The 18,040-nt window shown below is 41.7% G+C and overlaps 1 long non-coding RNA gene across 1 annotated transcript; it reads right to left on the reverse strand.

Annotated features, from left to right (window-relative positions):
• Positions 1 to 3,656: 3,656 nt before the first annotated feature.
• On the reverse strand, positions 3,657 to 11,176 carry LOC311253859. Its single transcript, XR_014621980.1, has 2 exons — positions 10,241 to 11,176; positions 3,657 to 5,042 (listed from the first exon to the last, which is right to left on the reverse strand). It is a non-coding gene; the product is annotated as an uncharacterized lncRNA (long non-coding RNA).
• Between the last annotated feature and the right edge of the window lie 6,864 nt (positions 11,177 to 18,040).

The following is an 18,040-nucleotide window of genomic DNA, read 5'->3' on the forward strand; positions in this document are numbered from 1 at the left end:
GACTTCCGGCTAGAGTCGCAAACCACCGGAGAGAAACCCTCCGCCGCTGACTCCGCCACTCTGCTAAGAAAGTAGGCTCTCCATCACCCATAACAGCTGGATTCACACATGACAAATGAGTGGTGTCTTAGGGTTCTGATCTTTTAGTTTAAGAGAAATTTGGTAACATTTCCTGTTCCCTGTTGCTATTCATTTAAATTGCCATTTCATTTATTTAATCTGAATTATTTAGTCAATAAACCTATTTAACCGTATGTCGTTGTCTGTGCAGGTTTGTTTTTAATGTGGAGAACCGATGGAAACTGTGTAGAATTCACTACTTCATTTATGAGATTGAATAAATTGATTTAAAATTGATTAGAATTGATACAAGTTAACCTTGTTTAGTCGGATTTGATTAATTACCTCCGGATTATTCAAATAGACAAAACATCGGCGGTGGTGCCCCATTAACGAGTGTTTTATTAATCGCCAGTGATTAATAAATTACAATTATTACTAGTGTATCTCCTACACTGTGTCCTTCTCATGTCTGTACCAGGCTCCGTTCCCATAACAAGAAGCACATATCTCTCTTTGTGCAGACAGTACAAACATTCAAGGATGTGGGAAGAACACAGTGAAGACAATGTAAGACATAATAATGAATAAAAATGGTATAGTAATACAATTTCCCATTACACTCCTCCCTTTTGATCATTTATTGATCACTTTAAGTATATACAAACTACACACTAGACATCAAACTTAAAAATTCACTCAGGATTCAATTTAAGTTATCACATATTGTATAGTTGAAAATCAATAATAGCTGTGTTTGTGGAACATAGACATTACTAGTATTCATTGCAAGCTGGGAGGAGGCAAAACACATGTGAATTACTGATCATGTCATGTGATTATTTCTAACAAAAATATAGAACACTGCATATATTTGATTCTTAAGCAAACATCCACTAATAAAATAGACCAACACATCTTAATCATCTATGTGTCTTAAAGAATATTTTTCAATTTATCATGCTAAAATGGATTCAGGGATGCAGGCTTGCTCCTCTCCAGCCCCTGTGTTTTGCAAGCGTAGAGGGGGCCACTACCTTGGAGAGGTTACGAGCACGATCACAAGGTAGTATGATGTCGTCTTCTGCTGCAAATCCCTGATCTTTATTCATCACATATTTTATGACTAGAAATGGGTAAACAATAATCATAAAAGTATAGCTGTAAACATTTGAGAAAAAATGATTAGTGAACTTGTTACTAAATGTCAAAACTTTTCATAATAGTATAAGCTTGAGAAAAATAATACTGATATCACACACAGTGACTTCATTAGTCTCTGTGTGTTCTTTCAACTCACCACACCTTACACGTCTTCATCGTCAGAGTCAGGATAAGGAGGAGGGGACCAACCAGGGTGAGGGAACAGATCAAGGGAATTATCTTCTGAATATGGAGGTGGTTCAAGTGATGCCATTCCAGTTGACGTTGAGATGGACCTATCTATGGCTCCAACAATTAAGACTCTAATGCAATTACGTCTCTGGAATCAGCTACCCGACTATCTGAAAAAAATTATTCATTTATCGTCATTTAAAAAGGCTCTCAAAAAGTACCTAATCAGTCAAACCATGTACCATCAAACATAAGACAATTATTGTCATGATTTTCCTTCGTCTCTCTCTCTCTCTCTCACACTTCTTATTCTTTCCTTATCATCTCATTCATTATTTCTGTTTTGTATTATTCATTTATGTATGTATTTTTTCCCCTTACTTCCTTACATTTACTGTTTAATCACTTACTTTTCTACTTATTTTTCATTATTGTTTAATTATTTTCCTATGTTATTGTTTTTAAACTGTATTAAATTTGATCTTTGAATATGTGGGTGAGGTTTTCATATAAGCCCTTTTGGGTTTCATACCTCCCCTTTGCACATCCCTGTCATGTTGATTGTTCATGTTGGTTTTTTTCTTTATATGATATTGTTTGTGCTAAATAAATAAAAAAAAAAAAAAAATGCAAGGAATGATGCAACAACCACACAGTCCCATGCAGCGCTGCCCCTCCCTAAACGCAGAACACGCGCTGTGCGTAGGGCCCCACGATCCGTGGGGGGGGCCCATTTTGCGCAAGGGGACGCTTTCTCTGCAAATGCGCAAAGGATGCGCATCGCTGCCGTGAGGCGCGCGTAGAGCACCAAGTCAGTCCGAGGCAGGAGAGAAAAAAAAGAGACGAGTAATCTGACACCGCACACGTTGCCGCAACAACTGACAGCACGCAATATCTGACCAGTCAGCGGTCAGATGCGCCAACAGGCAGTTGGATGCAGGTGGAGAGATGGCCTCTAAACGGCAACATGAATCAGGAGCAAGCAAAAGAAAGACAAAGTGAAAACAAGAGGAGGCTCGTGCTTCACTTGAAGGTGGGTATGTTGTTGAAATAAAAAAGCAAACTTTGTGGCATAAACACCCCAGCTGCTAGCCTGCTAATCATGAGACAGAAGAGAGGATAATTCTGTCTAGATGTGGACTGGAGATCAAATTTTCCAGCGGCCCTGATTATCATTTATTGAATGTCTTGTTAACTGCATATACATTCACCTCTGTTGAAAAAGGAGCGGTTAATTGACCAGTTGGTGGTCGTATGTTGGCTCAGGTTTATAGCCTATCAATCTATGCTATCAGTAGAAGTTTTGGGCTGTTTTTATGGAGGTAAAATATCGCCATCTCTTGGTGAATTTAATTCATAACAGTCATATAAGATAAAATAAAATAAGATAAATTAAGATAATCCTTTATTTGACCCACAATGGAGAAATTTAAAGCGTTGCAGCAGCAAACAGCAGTGTGAATATAGAACCTAATTACTAAATGTATAAATAAGTATATAAAAAATATTTAAATATAGAAATATCATCAAATCAAATCATAATGCATATTATTATTAGTTGTAGTCGTATTTGCATTAATTGCATTTTAATCTTTGTGAGGAGGCTAGCACCATTGCAGGAACTCTCCCTGTTACAGTTGCCTTTGCTGAGCAAAAACTGAAGCTCATCAATGGCGCAAGAACGCTTTAGTGGCCTGGCTATCATAAGCATCAACTCAGAAGTGGCACAGCAGCTGTCATATGATGACCTCATTGATGACTTTGCATCCAGAAAATGCAGACGTGTGCATCTGTAAAAGGCTTGTTCCATTGTTGAAAGAGTCATGTTGTAATGGGGGGGGGGGGCCTCAAAATAAAACTCTGCTTAGGGCCCCAATTTGGCCAGGGGCGGCCCTGGTCCCATGAGAGTTAATGCTACAATGAGCCCAGTGAGCAGAGACAAGATCAGTGCTTTCCATTTACCAAACATTGTATCAAACCAGCCAAAGGTGCTGTTAATACCAGAAAGTTCTCCACGAAGAGACCTCAGTCTCTCAAGAGCCTGGGCGACAGATCCGTCTGGGGCTGTGTTATTGGGAATGAAAGTACAGCAAGAGTCACCAAACATTACACAGACGCCCCCCTTGTCAGCCAGCAGCATGTCAAGCGCCATTCTGTTTTGCCAAGACATCAGAGATGTTGCTGACATCTGCTCAGCTAGTCCAGTGAGGGCATCATGTGTGTAGTTATGAACCTCTGTTGGTTGTAATAGATGTAATTAATCCAGTCCACATTTTTATTCAGTGTACACCACCAGCAAAAAGCTGTTTCAAAGCCTGCAAGAACCTGATTTCTAGCTTTGAATTCATCAGGGACACCACAAGGCACCCCTATAGCATCGATGTACACTGTTTTGTCAAAACTGCCAAGTGGGTTAGAGAAACGTTTCACCCTGTAATTTTGGGAGTGATGGTATTCTCCAACCGGCCACAGGTGTACCTGCGAAGCAAACATGGTTACTGCACACAAACCAGTCCAATTAGCAGGTAGAGATTTTCGCATTCTACCACAATCCCAGTAGATGTCTGGGTATGGCTCTATCTTATAGTCAAACGCATCACGCTTCCAGCGCCGACCATAAGAGCCATCCTCGATTAGTTCTTTGCCTGCTGCTGTCAGGAGGATACAGGATATGAGTTTTTGCACATTTAAGACGTGTCTGTCCAACACTGATACTGCCATAGGTGCGGTTGAAACAAATAAAGGTAGCACCCGATGCTACTTCAACTTGTCCTGCAACTGGTAATGGTGGTGAAGGAACTGAGAAACGGGGCAGCGGAGGGCAAGATTTGAACAGTGAGTGGCTGTACCTCCAGTGAGGTTGTGTAGATATTCTAGTGAGCAAACAGTCCACCAGACACACTACAAAGGGACCCACTCTTGGTTTGGGTTCAGTGCGACAATGAGGATTTCCAGGCAGACTGACCAGTGACAGGTTTGCTGTGTAGCCTTGACAGATGAGGCATGATGAGTTTGTCATTGTGCGTGCAGTATAATTGACATACTGCATCCACAGATTCTTCAGGGGCCCTGTCTGGTCCATAGGGGTCAGAGGTCAGGTGTCTTTTGGTTCTGTGTAGAAGTGCAGTGTTGTTGTGAGTGGTAGTGTTTTGTGAGACACTTTTGCTGGGATGAGTCGAAGGCCATAATATGGGTACCACTATGATGACAGCGATCCCCACAAGACAGCACAAGGTGCCTCGGAGACCGCACATGCCTGGCTGCCTGAATGGATGCCACGGACGTTGACGTCTTTCCATGTTGCACACAGGTGAATCAGTGCTTTGATCAATCGGCGCTCCGAAAGTTGTTTCCTCCCACAGTATGTCAATACTGTGACCGTCTGCTTCTCTTCCTGGCGTTATGAACACTCCTGGTCCTCAGCGTGTTGTGGAGTTGGGACCTTCCTGCAGTGGCTGGCGTGTGCCCAGGTGGCTCTCTCAGCGATTTTGACGGCAGTGTGGGTGGTGAGGAGGACCTGGAACGGGCCGCTCCACTTTTTGGACCTCCAGTGTTTTTGCCTGAGGTCACGAATCACGATGTAGTCGCCTGGAGTAAGGCTGTGGAGAGGATGGTTGGCCGGAGCAGGAAGGGCGTCCTTTACCAGTCTGTGGATTTGAGATAAAGCAGAGGACAACGTCTGGCAATATTGCAACATATCATTTTCATAGAAACAGGTCTCAGGGAGTGGTCTATTAACAGGCCCTACTCCCAGTTCGGGAGGCCTGCCAAGGAGGATTTCAAAGGGACTTAGATTTGCGCGCGCTCTTTTTCTCATTCTCATGTACATTAGCACAATCGGCAGGGCTTTAGTCCATGAGAGACCTGTTTCTTCACAACACTTTGCAAGTTTTGATTTCAAAGTGCAATTTTCTCTTTCCACTGCACCCCCACTCGCTGGATGGTAGGAGCAGTGTTGTCTCAAGTCAATCCCAAGAAAACCTCCTAGCTGTTTAATAGCTTCACTCACAAATGGTGTACCATTATCACTACTTATTTTCCTGGGGATACCCCATCGTGGTATCACACACGTCATCAGGGCCTTGGCCACAGCAGCGCTGTCCTGCTTTGAGGTGGGAAACACCTCAACCCATTTGGAAAACATGTCAACCATCACAAGGCAATATTTCTTGCCTTCACTTCGGGTTAGTTCAATGAAATCCATCATGACATGTTCAAAAGGTCCCTCTGGTTGTGGATGTGCTGCTTGTGGCTGTCGTGTAGTTTTACCTGCATTATGTGTAGTGCAGATATGACAGGATTGGCAAAATCTTTGAGAATAGGCTGTAAAGCCTTTTGTGAACCAATGTTTTTTTATCAGATCAAACATTCCCCCATTCCCCCCCAAATTTGGCAAAATGTGGAAAAAAGTGTTTTGGTAAACATGGTTTACTGTCAGGTCCGTGCCAGATGCCGTTAGTGTATGTGCAGTCGAGTGATCGCCAGATTCCTTTTTCATCAGCAGAAGCGCTAATATCTGTGTGTGTGTGTCAGAGTTGGAAGCACTAGTGTCTGTGTGTTTTTCAGGGTCAGAGTGAAGCAGGGTGTGGGTGTGTCTTACTCCATGTTTTCCAGCAGCAGCTTTAGCAGCTGCGTCTGCTCGTGCATTTCCAGAGTGGTATTCCAGAAAGGAGGTTCAACAAACTCTGAGTCTATCCCTGAACTCTGAGTTGACTTACCCTGTGAAGTGAAACTCTGAGTTTTCAGTTCCAGGATAGCTGATCTGAGTTAGGTAAGTCGACTCTGAGTACGTTAACTCTGAGTTGAGCTCGTGCCTGACGACTAGTAAAAAGCCATCATCAATGGAGCTCCGATACTGTGATTCACCATGGCAACAGGGGAGAAAACAGGAAGCAGACATTTTCTGTGGGGAAAAAAAGTAACACGGCTGCAGCCGTAATAAAAATCACTGACAGAGTTTTAGATGCGGCCGTCTTTTCATTTTGAATTTAACATCACTTTCTTTTATATTAGCCTTTGAGGAAGTGGTTGAATGTTGTTCAGTGTTTTATTTTATTTTAGGCTATTTTATTTAATTCAAATCGGCTGAAAATATAAAAACAGTCTCACGATGGCTCCTCACTTTGGTTTTATTTCACATATTAAACAAAGTAAAAGTTTATTCAGTGGATATTTTAACTTGTAGTAGCTTTTACCACCAACAGATGCTGTTTAACACACATCTGTGTCCTAACATCCTGCTGAGTAGATGAACATGAAGTGGTGCTCACCTCCACCACGTCCGCCAGAGACAGAGGAGCTGGTCCTGAGTCAGGTCGCTGGGTGACCAGAGGCTGAGGGCGTCACTCTCCCCCAGTACCCAACATTGGAGTCAGACACACACGTAGCCTACTGTCTACAGATTTAACTAGAAGTCATTTAATCTTATACTCAATGCGGCTGCAAACTAGAAACACGGACATTGAAATTACGTTGTTGGAAAAAATACAATAGGCTCTACTGATGGTTACTTTTGTAGCTATCTGTGGGAAATAAAGAAAGTCAAATGAAATGTGAGTTATTTCTCTTTTTCTGGTTGCTGAAGGTGATTGATTAACCTGCGAAGTGATTAAAAACAAACAAACAAAAAAAACAAACAAAGAGGATTGTTCAGATCTGAGAGCACGTCAGCGATGTGTAGCCTGATATTCGCTGTGCGGCCGGAGAATATAAATGACGGACTGATGAGAAGCGGTCTACTGTTCGGTTCAGTCCTCGTCGGGGAGTGAGAGCTCATCTAAATGAATCTAAATTCTCCTCCTGGTGTAAAACTATGTGAATTATTTCTGCTTCAACACGATCGGACTGAAGGAAAGGACAGCTGCTGTCAGACAGCTCCGTCAGACTCAGGGTTTCTTCAGGTAAACCTGCCAGTGAGCAGGTTATGTTCACAGAGTCAGTTACCGCAGTAACAGACTCAGAGTTTAAGTTACCTCTCTTTCTGGAACTGAAAACTCAGAGTTTCTCTCATCTCAGGGTTAACAAACTCAGAGTTTTCACAAAACCCACTTTCTGAAATACCCCCCTGTAGAAACTGAATCACTGTTGTTAGTGTGAGCCTGACATTTACACACAGCAATGGCTCTGGGCAATAACGCAGCATCCAATAATGCATAAACTTTGTCACCATTCAGAATAGGCTTTCCATCAGATTTTATGAATTTCCTGTGCTTCCATAGAGCACCAAAATCATGCAAAACGCTTAAAGCATAACGACTATCGGTCCAGATCGTTACTGATTTATCTTCTGCTAGTTTACAGGTCTCTGTGAGAGCAACTAACTCTGCAGCTTGAGCAGAGTAGTGAGGCGGCAAAGAACCTGATTTCAAAGTCTCATGTAGTGAGACTACAGCATAACCAACCTGTTTTTTTACCGGTTTCTGGGTTACGGGATGCTGAGCCATCAACAAACAAAACAAAGTGAGGATTAATCAGTGGAGTTTCAGACAAATCGGTGCAATGGGTGCACACCTCGTCCAACACAGCAACACAGTTGTGATCTTCACCCTCCCCCTGAATGGGAAGCAATGTAGCAGGGTTAAGAACAGTACATCTTTTGATCTTGATGTTAGGCATGTCAAGCAAAACAGTATTGTGTCTTAGCCATCGTGCTGTGGAGAGATGTGAGGTTTTCTGTTCAAGCAAAATTAGAGAAACAGCATGAGGAACAAGGAGAGTCAGATCTGAATAACCTACAGTATCCCTTGAAGCCATAACAGCTTTCTCAGCTGCTGCTACAGCCCGGAGACAACGTGGCAACCCAGCAGCTACAGGGTCGAGTTTAGCAGAGAAATAAGCCACAGGTCTAAGTTTCCCCCCATGATCTTGGAGCAGCACTGATGTCATACATGCATTCCTCTCATCAACAGTCTGTGTGAATGGTCTGCTCGGGTCAGGTCGCCCTAAAGTAGGTGTTGTCTGTAGAGCTAGTTTCAGGTCAGTGAAGGCCTTTTCAGCCTCAGGAGTCCATGTCACTAAATCATGTGATTGTGGGCTTTTACCATGCACCGTGGCACCAAGTGGTGCTTCTAACACTGCATAGAACACATTCCCAGGAACGAAAGAACTTGTTTTTTGGTTCTAGGCCTGGGAATGTTCTGAATTGCCTCAACACGATTGGGTGAAAGGGATTTCCCGTCGCTGGAAATCTCATGACCCAAAAATGTGACCTTTTGTCGGACATGTTTTAGGAGTCGGATCGTATCGCGTTCGCATTGTTCTTTTGTTGGCGCACAAATCACAAGGTCGTCCACATACTGCAAAAGTGCAGAGCCCTCGGACAAAGCCAGAGGCTCTAGACTTTTCCGCAACGCGTCGTAAACAGTACGGGACTCGCAAACCAGAACTGACTATCTGGATGAACAGGAACACTGAAAAATGCATTGGCCAGGTCCACCACCGAAAACCACTTGTGACAAAATTGTGTAAGGATTAGGAACTTGAGGAGCTCTCGGCTGTACAGCATCATTTACGACTTGCAAGTCTTGTACAAAACGCCATTCAGTTGGTTGACCTTTGTCTCTTATTTTCTTCACAGGAAAAAATAGGAGTCCTCACAGGAGAAGTGTCACAAGGCACAATTACTCCTGCCTTTTTCAGGGACTCAAAAACCTTCAATAGCCTCAGGTTTGGCAAGGTGTTGGCAAGGTCTGTAATCAGATTTGGGGGTGATCACCACTGGTTCTGCTGTTTTAATTAGACCAACATCATGTTTTCCTCGAGCCCACAGAGTCTTAGGACTTCCTGGAGGGCTGGGATGGCTGCAGCCTCAGTCTCTGACAGAAAAATGTGCGAGGATGTTATAGGTGGAACTAACTGAACTGTTCGTTGTGTGTGAGTGGTTGCAGAAAAACCTTTCTAAATGCATGCAGTTTTGGATTGTAAAACACATGTGGGTCATCTGTGGGGTCCCACTTAGTGGTTGATCTACATGCACGTGCAAAAAGACCCAAATCCTCCCATTTATCAGTGTTTGCTTTTTCAAGTGCAATGTGCGGCGCAGAGTTATTTACATAGTACTGATGTTTTTGAGTGGGTGTAAGTTGCACAGATGCAATGCATTTGTTTTCTGTCCAACATAGGTGTGTGATACACAACCGTTCATTTTTGTATTTGTCATCATACCATTTCTTTTCATACTGTCTATCTGGACCCACTGAAACAAAAGATGTACACTGAAGTGAGTCATTTGGCATGCACTGCACGTGCGTGTGTGGTGGGCCAGGGGGTGTGTGTTTTCTGGCCTCTTCCAAAAATAGACTGCAGATATCGCTCTACGGTAGCTTCCACTGATAAGCATACAACAGCTGATCAGGGCAATATTTCACAAACAACTGTGCATTTTCATGAGGTTTTATGACTTGAACACCATCTGGTGTGGGAATAAGAGTTATTCCCAGTTTGCACATGAGATCTCTGCCCAATAAATTTATAGGGCAGCAGTCTGACAACAGAAATGCATGTTTGAAGTTGGTGCTGTTATCATCGGAACATTTAAGAGGAACAGTAAAATGTTCACGTACTACTACACCAGAAGCACTTGCAGAGTTGACAAAGCAGACTGACATTTTAGGAGAGCTCAGAAACTCCTTTCCTTTGATCACTGAGTGTGTGGCACCAGAGACAACAAGGAAAGAAACCATTCTGTCATTCACAGATAGAGAATATGTTGGCATTTTCTTAAAGGCATTGTTTTCATATTTCACATATGTACCAGCTGGAGGTGAACATTTTGTTTCAAGGAAGGTTATTGCATCACATAACAATTCAAACGTGTGATCTGTAGTGTGCGATGTGGGTGTGTTACCAGGCTCCAGATGCGTCGGGTGAGTCAGAGTAGAGAATGAGCTGTCCGGCCGCACCCCCCTTCCCTTCTCTCAGTCCGCCTGGCTGGAGGTCGCAGCTAGAGTCTTGGTGCAATCCTTGGCCCAATGTCCTTTTTGTTCACATCGGAGACACACTTCTGGATCACAATAAGAGCGTCTCCAGTCACCGTATCCTCTGTGACCTCGTCCTCGATATGCAGCCTCAGTTTCACCTTTCGCCTGTACGCAGTCAGAGATCTTAGCAGAGTTCATCCGAGGTGGGAAGGCAGCTGTAATTACTGTATACAGCGCGGTAACAGCATGTCTATAGTCTTCATTTTCCACGTCGTCCCAGTCATGATGTGAGCAGCACGTGTCGCCACTTGGAAACTTTTCTGAAAGCTTTGACCAATCTGCTGCTCCCATTTTCAGGATTAGCAGGCGTTTCAGTTCAGGAAGGGTTGGGCTGAATTCTCGACAGAAAAGTTCTAAGTCCTCATCAAATTTCTTTCCACATGTACTCGGCTGTGGCAGGTGTGCCATGGCCTCTTTCACATCAGTATCAGACCTGGGGCGGAAAACCATTTGGACGCCCCGGGCTCCTGCCACCTCCACCATGGGATAGGTGCCGGTGGCTCCTGTATTATCTTCCTTGTTGGCCTTGCTTCTGGTGTAAGGTCGAGGAGTAAGAGGGGAATGTTCTCCAAAGTTTGCAGCAACAGATGTGGTTTTGGTTAGCTGTCCTTTGTTGGCACTGAGCTTCGCATCCCCTTGTTTGTGTCCCGCTGCGCTCATATCTGGTTGGGAAGCAGACGATGACGGTTTCTGGTCGTCCGGGTATGGCGGTGGTGCTGGAGACCGTAGTGGCGGTGGTGGTCTCGGCGGTGCTATGGGTTGAACAGGAGGGACGCGTCGAGGTCATAGTCCACTCTGAGACACTGAGGCATAGAACCTGGAAGTGGGGGATACAGAGAAGAAACCCGATTCTGAGAAGACAACTCTGTTCTTTTCTCATCACTTGCACTCTTCTTTTCCTTCTCATTTTGACTAGCACATTTACGTCTCTCCCTGCATCCACTTTCCACATCCTAAAGGCTTTCAAACGCCTTTCAACCTCCCCAAGTTTTTTTATGTGACACTTTTCTTTTTGCTTTTATCTCTTTTATTCTAAAATTAATCTTCTCCTCCAACAGATTCAGCTGTCTCATGCTGAATGTCCCTCCGCAGGGAAAACCAAACTCTCTCACCCAGACATGTAAAGGCTCTATAGCCTCATTACCATCATTAACCTTTATGTAATTTATGTTTGGGGCAGCCAGGTCTGGTCCTACGCCAGCTTCCTGTTTTTTTGCTGGATTTGCCTCCCATTGTTCTACTTGTCACTTGTCCCAGTGCACTTTATATTTATCCTTAAGACCCGGTCATTACCATGAATTCAGTTTAATTACGCTACAAATTCTGAAAAAAAGCAGCCAACCAGCGGTGATAACCTTAAGAGACCCCTTGTCTCTGCTTGGTTTCACTCGGCCCTGATTTGGCCCCCAATCCAGCGGTAAAACAGCTTAATAGGATAAACACCTTTTCTTCCTATTAGCGCCGGTGTTCCCAGAACCCGGTATTACTCTGCCCTGAATTGGTTCGAGTCGCCCAACTATCACAATGATCAACAGAAATCCAGCAAAAATTACTAATTTACTTAATTTTTTATTTTTTTTTCCAAAACATAATTATAATTATTTATTCATTTATTTTCCCTCTTAAAGAAGTTTCGTTTCTTTCAGTATCTCACCGTTTGTTAAGCAACGTGGTCCTTTTTCCCTCAATAAGGATTCCAGTGATGACGGTCCGGGGCCGCAGCGGTCAGTCCTCTCGTCTCTTAAGATTTTTTCTCGAGGTAGAGGCTGGACGAAGTTTTCCTCCAGGCTGGCCGGTCACAGTCCGCTGCAGGCTCCAGATCCTGTCACACAAGGAATCCCACTTCTGACACCAAATTGTTGTGGAAATTTGTCTTATTTGTGAGATATCTGAAACAAACTTGTAAGAAATACCAGTTGTCTTTTAAGGATTTTATTCTTTATAAAAAAGGTTCATCAATCAACAGAGTGGCATGCGGTCTGCAGAAAGAAGAACAAGATGAGACAGTTGAGAACCCTTTTTGTTAAAGGAAAGGAATGCCCTGTGTCCTTCTCATGTCTGTACCAGGCTCCGTTCCCATAACAAGAAGCACATATCTCTCTTTGTGCTGACAGTACAAACATTCGAGGATGTGGGAAGAACACAGTGAAGACAATGTAAGACGACATAATGAATAAAAATGGTATAGTAATGCAATTTCCCATTCCAGGCTTTTATGGTGAGGGATCTGATGTTCGGCTCCCATTTTAGGTCCTGGGTGATAATGGTGCCCAGGAAACGGCAGGACTCCACAGAGTTGACTGGGGAGCCACACAGGTTGAAGGAGGCGGGTGGGGCTGGGTTCTTTCTGAAGTCCACTACTATCTCCACTGTCTTTAGAGCATTAAGCTCCAGGTTGTTCTGGCTGCACCAGGTCACCAAATGGTCAATCTCTCACCTGTAGGCGTACAGGTTTCCAGATGTTACCAGTTCTGGTCCCAAAGCAATTTTTTCAACAACTCAACCTTTGCATCACACAGTTTATATGGAGAAACAAACCACCCAGGATAAAGATGTTAATATTGCAAAACCCTCTAGAAAAAGGTGGACTGAAAAGTCCCCAATTTTGAGCATTTCTATTGGGCAGCACAAATTACAGCAATGTGGGTCTGGCAAACAGTGCAAATCCCATTCACCTAAGTGGAAACAAATTGAACAGAACCATTTAACAGAGTTCAAACTGGAATCAGTTCAATATAACAGCTCGCTTAGCTCTCTTTTGGTTACAACAACAAACCCAGTTATTGTCCATACTTATAAGATATGGCAGCAAATTTGGAAGAAAACGGGCTGTATTCAACCTATTTATGACAAATCCCCTTTCCACTCCAATCCCTCTTTACCTAAAGCCCTTAGAGATGGTATTACAAACCTATGGTTTACAAGAGGTATTACAACTTTTGGGAATTTGTTCAAAGATGGAACCCTTCAGACTTTTGAAGAGCTCTCATCTCAGTATGGACTACTCCACACCCATTATTTCAAATACCTCCAGGTTAGGCACTTTGTTATCTCCGAACAGGGTGGCCATCTTCAACCATTAAAAGAGCAGCCTCTAGATAAACTTGTGCGTAGTAAACAGGGAGTGGGGGGGGGTTTATCAAATCAAATCAAATCAAATTTTATTTATATAGCCCAAAATCACAATTCATTCTTTATTCTTCATTTTATCTTGAACAACAAGTAGCCATCAAAATGATATGTCAGACAAACAAAATAATCTGTTCGAGAGGGAACAGGAGGAAGCAGAAAGCTTATTTAGTCCTGTCCCTTCTTCACAACTTCCTCACATCATAAAATAAATACAACAAAAAAGAAATATATAAAAGTAAAATACAAAGTAATGACAAAATGATAAATACAACAAAACAATTAACAAAAAATCAAGGCATACTTAAACTAGCCTCCTACAATATCCTAAACTCGAAAAAGTTAATTCCCCAGTCACTCCCCATATACCACCAAAGTGAAGTACTGTATTCCATAACCCAGCCGTGATTGCAATTAGTTATATTTATATTATACATATTGCTTCGTATAAGGAACAGAAATGTAATAGAATAATTACATCCAGAAAATAGATAGTTTTGAGGTCTTATTTTTTTATTATATTTGTCAAGAATTGCTTTCTTGTATCTGTTTTTAAACTGTATAGAGCTAGTACTTTGATTTCTTCTTCAAGATCATTCCACAATGTTACCCCATAGACTGATATGCACATGCTTTTAAAAGCAGTACGTACACAAGGTTTTTTAAAATTTAATTTTCCTCTTAGATGATATTTACCTTCTCTATCTTGAAACATTTTTTTAAATGTTTTCAGGCAGTGCATTATTTCTTGCTTTAAACATTATTATTGCTGTTCTAACTTTCACTAAGTCCATAAATTTCAAAGTCTGTAATTTAAAAAATAGAGGATTCGTATGATCAAGATACCCAGCATGATTTATTATCCTTACTGCTCTTTTTTGCAATGTGCATATCCTTTTTAAGGTACTCTTGTAAGTATTACCCCAGATTTCAACACAATAGATCAGATATGGTAATATGTGTAATAGCGGATAAGGTCTAACGTCTCATTTGGAAAAGTCGGCGAACCCCTGGGTATCCCACACACTCAGAGTCTGGCAGAAGGTAATTAATATTTGTGAGATGCATAGAATGTTGAGAATTTTCAGATGGTTTGCCTATGACTCAGATTTTATTCCCAATAGGCACAACTCTAGTTTTAAATCATGGACATTGTATGGTCTCACAACACTCCTTTCACTTACTCGAAGAAAGCCTGTGCACAGCTTTGAGACCTTGCAGGATAATCACGGCTTGGCACGAAACAAATTTCATAGATACCTGCAATTACGATCATATATTGCTTATGAATGTAAATTGACCGACCTTACAGAACGTGAATCAGAATTTTTCCACACATATGGCATGCTGGAGACAATGTGGTTCAACTGTTGCTAACCACTATCATATCTTCTGGGATTGTCCCAAGTTAAATGATTTCTGGAGGGGTATCCAGGCTTCCTTAAGCACGTTTTTTAACACTCAAATACCTCTGGTTTTTGATGTTCTGTACCTGGGTCTTGTCTCTTTTTTGAAATGCAGGACCAAGATAAAGCTGCTGCAATTACTTTTGGTGGCTAGTAAGAAAACAATTACAAGGAGATGGTTAAGCCCGATTCAGCCTACCCTGGATGATTGGATTGGAATTACCCTAGAGATATTTAGGATGGAAAAATTGAGCTATCAATTAAGAATCCAAAAGGACAAATTTTACCAAATCTGGAACAACTGGATTTCATTCATAACCCCCACGAGAGCAGATTTCATTTGATCTCACTGGTAATATTACTTCCTAGATTACTTACTTAATTTCTGACTGGTTATTGTTAATTATTTCTATGACAGCAGCAGCGGGCGACCACCCTGGTTCCTGTACATAGTTCCATTTAAACTGTGAGATGAGAGATGAGATCTACAAGTAAGTTGTACCAGAGTTCTCTCTAAGTGAGCATGTAAATCTCATCTGGCTTTGTGTACCTCACGCAAATTATCAGTACTGTCTTTTAAGAGGATAACCTGTATCCACTGATATTATTCCATTACAATTGCTGTGTAATTTAAGTTATTAGAGGAAAGTGGGTACTACAAAGGCCGAACGTAATTTAATCCACGACCCATGACTATACCTTTTTTGGACTCGCATGCCTGGACGGCTGGTGATGCGTTTTTCCTGGACTCAAACAAACAAAACCGGAAGGACACTTGTTTTCACTCTTACCAATGTTGATATGCTGGTGTATTTATGTCCATTCCAAATAAAGATATAATAAAAAAAAAAAAAAAAAAGATATTGTAATGAGTGCACAGTACAGAAAGTGTAGTGTTGCTTGATTCAAGATATATCTACATGTACTCAGCACTCCAATGCTCTTTGCCATCTTAGTACACAGATACTTAATGTGGGCCTTCCAGCAAAACTAAATTAATAAATTAAAAATTAAAACACTCCAAAATTTGTTTTCATAAACTCTTTCTATTGCAACATTATTCATTTCTACGTGAACATCTTCATTCATTTTACGATGTCCAAAATTTATAAATTTAGTTTTGTTCAGGTTCAATCAGCGCTGCCCCTCCTTAGACGCAGAACACGCGCTGTGCGTAGGGCCCCACGATCCGTGGGGGGCCCCATTTTGCACAAGGGGACGCATTCTCCGCAAATGCGCAAAGGATGCGCATCGCTGCCGTGAGGCACGCTTAGAGCACCAAGTCAGCCAAAGGCAGGAGAGAAAAAAAAAGAGACGAGTAATCTGACGCCGCACACGTTGCCGCAATGATTGACAGCACGCAGCATCTGACCAATCAGCGGTCAGATGCGCCGACAGGCAGTTGGATGCAGGTGGAGAGATGGCCTCCCAACGGCAATATGAATCGGGAGCAAGCAAAAGAAAGACAAAGTCTAAACAAGAGGAGGCTCGTGCTTCACTTGAAGGTGGGTATGTTGTTGAAATAAAAAAGAAAACTTTGTGGCATAAACACCCCAGCTGCTAGCATGCTAATCATGAGACAGAAGAGAGGATAATTCTGTCTAGATGTGGACTGGAGATGAAATTTTCCAGCGGCCCTGATTATCATTTATTGAATGTCTTGTTAACTGCATATACATTCAGCTCTGTTGAAAAAGGAGCGGTTAATTGACCAGTTGGTGGTCGTATGTTGGCTCAGGTTTATAGCCTATCAATCTATGCTATCAATAGAAGTTTTGGGCTATTTTTATGGAGGTAAAATGTCGCCATCTCTTGGTGAATTTAATTTATAACAGTCATATAAGATTAGATAAGAAAAATTAAGATAATCCTTGACCCACAATGGAGAAATGTAAAGCGTTACAGCAGCAAACAGCAGTGTAGGAATATAGAACCTAAGCACTAAATGTAAAAATAAGTATTTAAAAATATGTAGATATAGAAATATCATCAAATCAAATCATAATGAATATTATTAGCTGTAGTCGTATTTGCATTAATTGCATTTTAATCTTTGTGAGGCTAGTATTTACATTAATTTCATTGTGTAATTTACCATTAAGACCAAAACAAAAATTAATAATCTGCTTGTATGGTGGATTTCTTGTCATAACAGGGTCAATGCTGAAGTTTGTTACTAAGGGTGACACGGAGCCAGCACCCAGTATGTCACAAGGGCCATCAGGCACCATGTCTACTGAAGCAGCCTGCATCTGTAAAAGGCTTGTTCCATTGTTGAAAGAGGCTGTTCATTTGATTTGTTCCTACTTATAAAAGGTTGTAAACCTAAATGGCATTCCGTGATACAGTCATTTTGTAAAGGGGGGGGGGGCCTCAAAATAAAATTCTGCTTAGGGCCCCAATTTTGCCAGGGGCGGCCCTGGGTTCAATGATAATTTATTTATATCAAACCAACTTTTTAATTTATACATTTCTTCCGTGACCACTTCCAAGAGCTGCTGCAAGTCTTCCCCAGAACAAAAAATATTTGTGTCATCCGCAAAGACAACAAACTTCAGTACATTTGAAACTCTACAAATGTCATTAATGTACAAAATAACTAGCTTCGGCCCCAAGACTGACCCCTGTGGGACACCACAGGTAATGTTCAGGTTCTTTGACTTGTGAAGACCCATCTGCACAAATTGAAGCCTGTTTTTAATGTAACTCTTTATCCAATCCAATGCAACCCCTCTGATGCCATACCTCTCCAGTTTTTTAAGTAGCATCCCATGATCAATTGTGTCGAATGCTTTTTTTAGGTCAACAAATATATAGAAGTTAATCTGCCTGATCTGAACCCATACTGACTGTCCATGAATATATTATTTTTTTTAATGAAATTATCCAGTCTTGTAACAAAAAGTTTTTCAATAATTTTTGAGAACTGAGAAAGCAAGGATACAGGTCTATAGTTGGTGAAAAGGTGTTTATCACCATCTTTATACAATTACTTTAGCAACTTTAATTTTATCTGGAAATGTTCCCGTTATGAATGATAAATTACATATATGTGTTAACAGACCCACAATTCCATTTATTATTTTCTTTAGAAGACTCATATCGATATCATTCTAATCTTTTGACGTTTTA

This window comes from Pagrus pagrus (genome assembly GCF_965226575.1).
Source record: "Pagrus pagrus genome assembly, contig: HAP1_SCAFFOLD_55, whole genome shotgun sequence".
Taxonomy (NCBI): Eukaryota; Metazoa; Chordata; class Actinopteri; order Spariformes; family Sparidae; genus Pagrus; species Pagrus pagrus.